This window comes from Panicum hallii, chromosome 9, assembly GCF_002211085.1.
Source record: "Panicum hallii strain FIL2 chromosome 9, PHallii_v3.1, whole genome shotgun sequence".
Taxonomy (NCBI): Eukaryota; Viridiplantae; Streptophyta; class Magnoliopsida; order Poales; family Poaceae; genus Panicum; species Panicum hallii.
The window spans coordinates 31,638,668-31,647,222 of record NC_038050.1 but is presented as its reverse complement, the minus strand read 5'-3'; positions in this window follow the sequence as shown (position 1 = coordinate 31,647,222).

Below are 8,555 nucleotides of genomic sequence, written 5' to 3'. Positions count from 1 at the left end.
AACTGCCGCTCCTGTGTCGACCAACATCTTGTTGACAGGTTGGCCATTTATGTAACCCTTGAGATATAAAGCCTTCAAATGCTTGTAATTCTTTGCTCGGGGCTTCTCAAATATAACTGGCCGCGGCCCCAAGTCAAGCTAGGCTACCGGTAATTCTTCACGGCCATGAGCGTAGAACTCCGCGGGGAGTACAAACACTATATGTGCATCAGCCGATATCTTCGCATCGGCTCTTGTTGGTTGTGGATGCCATTCCTTCTTGGGAGGGCGTGAGTCCCTTTTTCTGGGTGTGATGGACTTTATCCACCAAATCCGGGCGCGCCTTCCTTAGTGTCTCAAGATGTCACACCCGGTTTTTAAAGGACAAAACCGAATGCATAACTATATGTATGCCAGGATAAAGTTCCATACATATAGTGACTTCATCAGTGAATAATCAGCAACAGTATCACGAAAAGAGAATTTAAACACTATAAAGATTATCAGAGTTATACAGCTTATCCTAGAAACGAAGACTCCACACTTCACAGGAAATCGACCGGGGGTTGCGCAGGCCTAGAACTCAGCATCATCTTCAAAAGACTTCAGATCACTTTCTCCTCTGAGCAGCAATTATAACAAGCGTGAGTACACTTATGGTTGGTACTCAGCAAGTGTTGGGAATTATATGACATGAAGGCTAAAATCAAGGAAAGGCTGACTAGCTTACTGCGATAAGCAATTTTAGTTGGTCAAGTTTTATTAGCACCTGATTACTAAGGTATAAGTTCATACCAAAAACCCACATTAAAAGAAATAGAAGAGATATAGCACAAGCATAACCACAACCATAAATATGGTCCACAATAACCATAACCATAGCCATGGTCCACGATTTAATTCATCTTCAAGTTCAATTAATCATGTGAGGGTCCAAGCCGCTCTTAACCGTGAGCACGGCTGATATATCAGTTTTCACTCTGCAGAGGTTGTACACTTTACCCACAATTCGTGTCTCCCGATTTGCCCGAGGTAGCTAGCCTCTTAAACACTTCCGAGGTGAGTGGCAAGGGATTCACTACGAGGCCTTTACAAAGATTCCCCAACTTATGATAATCCGCTAAGGTTTCAGGCCGCAGTGGTCATAACCCTCCCTAATGAGGAAATGCCTTAGCCAAGGACCACATATATCAATATGCCTCAAGAGGACCGGGCTATACCCCATCAACGCACTCCCCTCTTGCCCTTTCGGTAAGATCACCACAAGCTAGAGTTTCTAATTAATTAGCCAAGACCAGAGCCATATAGTATTGTGGTTGCACTGTTTTCCTGGGTGGTTCTCCATGTTCCGATTAAATATATAATCTTGTGATTAACAACACAAAGAGCATGAACATGGGTAAAACAGGTGTAACATCATCATTGTTGTCATCATGATTATATATTATTCCCAAACCATAACCAGTTGAAGCAACTAAGCAATAGCTACCCAACAATAAAGATAAAACCCAGGTTGACAAGGAATGATCACAAAGACTAGGCATATCCTTAATTAGGATCCATCAATATTAGGACACTTGCATGCATATAAAGGAAATGTTGTATTTATTGTGATTATTAGGACAAAAGCATGATCAAGGAAACACTTGCCTTTCTTTTAGAGAATAGCTGCTCAGAGTCTTCAATTCTTGTTCTTCAAACTCTAAATCTTCAAAGCTCTTGGATCGCGCTTCTTCTAACGTCACACAAGCAACGGACCCAAAACATACAAGCAAGCAAACAAACAAGAATGACTAAGAACAGATACAACAAACAAAAGGAAAGCTTTAAAAGAGCAAACTAAAGGATAAGGCTCGCTGCTACGATCACGAGAAAGAAAGAAACACGGAAAACGGAGCTAGGGTTGAAAAGATACAGCTATCGGGAGATTTATATTATAAAAGAATAAAAGAACGATAGGCTTTCATTTATTTTAATTTAGAAAACCAATGTAAAAGATATTCAAAAGAGAATATCCCTAATTATAATTAACTCATATTATATTTGCATTTATAAAGACGAAATAGAACTTAGTCAAATTTTATATACAATTCTCTATGTATAATTTACACTAATTAAATAATTAATTAGAAAAGAAAACTTGTGAGAACATCTAAACGCATAACTTATGATTCGACTTGAACTAAACAAATTAAATTACAAACACATTTGAGTTGATATTAATCAAATTAACATTAATTATGAAAACCGGAGGAAAGACTTAATTTGATTTTCTTTCGGAAAACTAGATGAGAGGATATTATTCAAATTAAATTGATATTTAATTTTAAAAATAGGAATTATGGCACAACAACACTACTAAACGATAGCTTAGGGTTTTAGAAGACTAACGCAAAAAGAACGGATCGAAACGGATATAAAACGCGGAAACTACGCATAAAACAGCGCTGCAAGGACCTATACGCAATTAATTATAGACTTCAAGGGTTAGCTGAAAAGAAATACAAGACACAGAAAATAGGGCTCACAAATACAGAAAAGATTAGGGTTAGACCTGAAAAATTCCATGGTGGGGCTGGATTGAAAAGATGGAAAAGATCTAGAGGGTTTTCTGCAATTTTCGCTAGACACAGAAAATTACACGATAATTACAGGATTGTTCAGGGACTAAATCGCGAAAAGCTTGAAACAGGCAGCAATGGTGACCGGCGGGTACTATAGCTCGAATTCCCAGCAATTTAGGGCATGAGAGGTTGCGGGAAGTGGGGGAAAAGAAAGAGGACGACGAGGGGATTCGATTCCATACCTAACTTACCCCGGGGACGCATCGTAGAGATCGAATTTCGCGGAGGAAGGAGGTGGCTGCGGGTCTGTTCATGCGTTCTGGGCAGCTGCGCTCCTGTTCCTGGCGGCAGCACTGCAGAAGAGGCCGCGGCTGCAGGGAGAAGGCGGGCAGGGCAAGCGTGCATGGCCGCAGACACGCAGGGGAGGGCGGTGCTCCTGGTGGTGACGTTTCTGCATGGGGCAGGGACGTGCAGGGGCCAGCACAGGGGCGAGCGTGGCTCCTGGGGTGCGACGCAGGGGAGACGGGCACGGGAAGCCCTGTAGGGGGCGGCGCCGGAGGAGAAGTGCAGGGCGCGCAGGGGCAGGGGGAGGAGGACGCGATGGCGGCGCTCGGCAGGGAGATGCGATGCAGCAGAGGGACGGCCTGGGCGACGGCGGCGCTGCGCAGAGACGAGCGGAGGAGGATGCGTGGGGCAGCATGTGCTAGGGCAACGGCGCTGCATAGGAAACAGATTGCGAGCAGGAGATCATGCTGCGGCCTGAGGGTTTTGGCTCGCCCTTTATAGGGGTGCTGTGTGCGAGGAGTCCGAGTTCTCCGCGTGCATGGGTTGGGCCTCAACAGAAAACGAAACGGGTTGGGCCTGAACAGAAAGCGAAAAGGGGAAAAGGAAATGACAGGTGGGGTCGAGGAGGTGCATCGGGATGGGACTCGATTGTGGGCAAAAACAATTTCGCCTATGGGCCGAGAGAAACCTAGGCTGGCCGAGCAGATTCATTTGGTGCGGGCCTGGAACGCTGAACTGGGCCGCAGAAAGAAAAAAAAAGATGGGGAGGTGGAACCGCATTGGCGCAAACTGACGGTCGTTTGAGAGCGAGGATCGATCGCGGATAGAACGAGATAGAGAGATGGAGATAGGGAAAAATCGAGCAGATTCGGTTATGGACTGAAAAAGGATCGGGTGAGGGCTGAACACGAAAACGAGCTGACAGGGCTGGTTGAACGTGAACTATTTATTCGGTAGCGCAGAAAGAAAAGGAAGTGATCAGGCCGAGTCGTTGGGGCTGATGGTGATCGAACATCGTCGGAAAAATACCGAAGACGAGCCACGAGGCGTCGTTTTCAAGCATGACTTGATCGGGGGAAACGGTTAGAGGATCGGGAGCTCGTTGGGATATCTTAAAGATTCGGAGAGGACAAAGTTAAAAGGATGCACAACAAGGATACGGCTCGGTCCGACTGCGATGAAAATCAAAATATAAATATTTTCCAGAACACATTTTCAAGTTTAAAATAAATCTAGAAAAGTCCAGATAAATATTTCAAACTAAGAAATATATATCCGGAAGAATCCTAAAAATTTTCGAGGAAACTCGGGAGGTAATTTTAGGATACAAGGAATCCAAATAAAATATTTGGACTTCATGAAAAAGAATTTTAGAGCTTTCCAAATAATAAAATAATGGATCTAGCTCTAGGATAAATAGAATAATTGCCAGAAAAATCTTTAAAATTCTCGGAAAATCCTATTTACAGATGAACTCATTGTAAAAGATATTCACATCCTAAAATTAAATATTTTAGGGTGTGACAGAACTACCCCCCTTAAATAGAATCTCGTCCCGAGATTCGCAAGGGTTGGTGACAAGGACTGGGTTAGGGCAAAAAGATTTCATCAAGGAGGCGACAAGATAATGGAATGGGTATCGAGAAAATGAGAGAGTTTAGATTGGGATCTTCACTTGCTTTTAGCTAGATTGACCAAAAGGCGTTGACGAGAGATTCACAAGGGCTGGTGATTGGAAGGGAAGATAGAACATAGAGGTTTTTTTTTTAATAAGAAGCAAGGCGAGATGGCAAGATGGGTATCAAGAAAAGGAGGGACGATGATTGGATCTTCTTCACGTGCTTCCAATCAGATGGGGTTGACGAGAGACTTACTAAATCTTGTGGTTGAAAGGAGGCGACAAGGTAACAAGATGAGTAACAAGAAAGAGAGAAAACGAATTTAGGTCTTCTGTGCTAACTTTCGCTAGGGAGCAAGAAGACGTCATTGATGAGAGATTCGTAAAGTCTAGAGGTAGAAAGGAGAGATCAGGCAAGGAGCTTCTGACAAGGAGAAAAATGATATGACAAGATGGGTATCGAGACAAAAGGATGGAATTTGGGTTTGGGTTTTTTCTGCTGGCTTATGTTTTGGAACGTGAGGATATCGTGGTTGAGAAAACTAAGGAAGAAATGATGTCATTGTAGGCACAAATCCCACAACACATCAACGAGAAAAAATAAGGAGTCTAAGCAGTCAAGAGCAAAACAACAAGCATTACAAGCACACCAAAACAAACTATCAAACACCCAAAACTAGCGTTTTACAACTGATAAAGGAACCTCTTAAGTATGGGTCATACCCTAAATCTTCAGCATTCTTGATGTAGGCATCTCTCTAAGCCTGTCTGGCGGAACATTGACTTCTTGAGTGTAACGCCTATGAGTCCAGTGTAGTCTTCAGTTGCTCTAGCTTGACTTCTTATAGTAGATGATTACTTCCATTCTTCGGGGTACAAGGTCGGACAATCTAGCGTTTGTAACAAGAGAAGAGGATAAAATAAATCCACTTGGAATACAATATAAGGGGATTTCCAAAGTGGCCAAACTTGAAATCAAGGAGGAGTTAAATTGGAACAAATGGATACAAGGTAACCAATGCCATGGAGGGTACAAGCAGACAAGGGAAATTGTGAGATGTAAAAGCAATGAAAATGAAGGAATAAAAGAAAAGAATACAGAGTTAGATAAAAGCAACATCAAGGATGAGATAAATGAAGAAGGGTGAGGAATAAACAACAAAAAGGGTCAAGGATATGGTAAAATATGACTTTTATGTCAAAATAGATCATAGAAAACGACCATTGCTATCTAGGCTGGCGTCCTACGGTCAACACAGCTCTGATACCACCTCTGTCACACCCGGTTTTTAAAGGACAAAACCGAATGCATAACTATATGTATGCCAGGATCAAGTTCCATACATATAGTGACTTAATCAGTGAATAATCAGCAACAGTATCACGAAAAGAGAATTTAAACACTATAAAGATTATCAGAGTTATACAGCTTATCCTGGAAACGAAGACTCCACACTTCACAGGCAATCGACCAGGGGTTGCGCAGGCCTAGAACTCAGCATCATCTTCAAAAGACTTCAGATCACTTTCTCCTCTGAGCAGCAATTATAACAAGCGTGAGTACACTTATGGTTGGTACTCAGCAAGTGTTGGGAATTATATGACATGAAGGCTAAAATCAAGGAAAGGCTGACTAGCTTACTGCGATAAGCAATTTTAGTTGGTCAAGTTTTATTAGCACCTGATTACTAAGGTATAAGTTCATACCAAAAACCCACATTAAAAGAAATAGAAGAGATATAGCACAAGCATAACCACAACCATAAATATGGTCCACAATAACCATAACCATAGCCATGGTCCACGATTTAATTCATCTTCAAGTTCAATTAATCATGTGAGGGTCCAAGCCGCTCTTAACCATGAGCACGGCTGATATATCAGTTTTCACTCTGCAGAGATTGTACACTTTACCCACAATTCGTGTCTCCCGATTTGCCCGAGGTAGCTAGCCTCTTAAACACTTCCGAGGTGAGTGGCAAGGGATTCACTACGAGACCTTTACAAAGATTCCCCAACTTATGATAATCCGCTAAGGTTTCAGGCCACAGTGGTCATAACCCTCCCTAATGAGGAAATGCCTTAGCCAAGGACCACATATATCAATATGCCTCAAGAGGACCGAGCTATACCCCATCAACGCACTCCCCTCTTGCCCTTTCGGTAAGATCACCACAAGCTAGAGTTTCTAATTAATTAGCCAAGACCAGAGCCATATAGTATTGTGGTTGCACTGTTTTCCTGGGTGGTTCTCCATGTTCCGATTAAATATATAATCTTGTGATTAACAACACAAAGAGCATGAACATGGGTAAAACAGGTGTAACATCATCATTGTTGTCATCATGATTATATATTATTCCCAAACCATAACCAGTTGAAGCAACTAAGCAATAGCTACCCAACAATAAAGATAAAACCCAGGTTGACAAGGAATGATCACAAAGACTAGGCATATCCTTAATTAGGATCCATCAATATTAGGACACTTGCATGCATATAAAGGAAATGTTGTATTTATTGTGATTATTAGGACAAAAGCATGATCAAGGAAACACTTGCCTTTCTTTTAGAGAATAGCTGCTCAGAGTCTTCAATTCTTGATCTTCAAACTCTAAATCTTCAAAGCTCTTGGATCGCGCTTCTTCTAACGTCACACAAGCAACGGGCCCAAAACATACAAGCAAGCAAACAAACAAGAATGACTAAGAACAGATACAACAAACAAAAGGAAAGCTTTAAAAGAGCAAACTAAAGGATAAGGCTCGCTGCTACGATCACGAGAAAGAAAGAAACACGGAAAACGGAGCTAGGGTTGAAAAGATACAGCTATCGGGAGATTTATATTATAAAAGAATAAAAGAACGATAGGCTTTCATTTATTTTAATTTAGAAAACCAATGTAAAAGATATTCAAAAAAGAATATCCCTAATTATAATTAACTCATATTATATTTGCATTTATAAAGACGAAATAGAACTTAGTCAAATTTTATATACAATTCTCTATGTATAATTTACACTAATTAAATAATTAATTAGAAAAGAAAACTTGTGAGAACATCTAAACGCATAACTTATGATTCGACTTGAACTAAACAAATTAAATTACAAACACATTTGAGTTGATATTAATCAAATTAACATTAATTATGAAAACCGGAGGAAAGACTTAATTGGATTTTCTTTCGGAAAACTAGATGAGAGGATATTATTCAAATTAAATTGATATTTAATTTTAAAAATAGGAATTATGGCACAACAACACTACTAAATGATAGCTTAGGGTTTTAGAAGACTAACGCAAAAAGAACGGATCGAAACGGATATAAAACGCGGAAACTACGCATAAAACAGCGCTGCAAGGACCTATACGCAATTAACTATAGACTTCAAGGGTTAGCTGAAAAGAAATACAAGACACAGAAAATAGGGCTCACAAATACAGAAAAGATTAGGGTTAGACCTGAAAAATTCCATGGTGGGGCTGGATTGAAAAGATGGAAAAGATCTAGAGGGTTTTCTGCAATTTTCGCTAGACACAGAAAATTACACGATAATTACAGGATTGTTCAGGGACTAAATCGCGAAAAGCTTGAAACAGGCAGCAATGGTGACTGGCGGGTACTATAGCTCGAATTCCCAGCAATTTAGGGCATGAGAGGTCGCGGGAAGTGGGGGAAAAGAAAGAGGACGACGAGGGGATTCGATTCCATACCTAACTTACCCCGGGGACGCATCGTAGAGATCCAATTTCGCGGAGGAAGGAGGTGGCTGCGGGTCTGTTCATGCGTTCTGGGCAGCTGCGCTCCTGTTCCTGGCGGCAGCACTGCAGAAGAGGCCGCGGCTGCAGGGAGAAGGCGGGCAGGGCAAGCGTGCATGGCCGCAGACACGCAGGGGAGGGCGGTGCTCCTGGTGGTGACGTTTCTGCACGGGGCAGGGACGTGCAGGGGCCAGCACAGGGGCGAGCGTGGCTCCTGGGGTGCGACGCAGGGGAGACGGGCACGGGAAGCCCTGCAGGGGGCGGCACCGGAGGAGAAGTGCAGGGCGCGCAGGGGCAGGGGGAGGAGGACGCGATGGCGGCGCTCGGCAGGGAGATGCGATGCAGT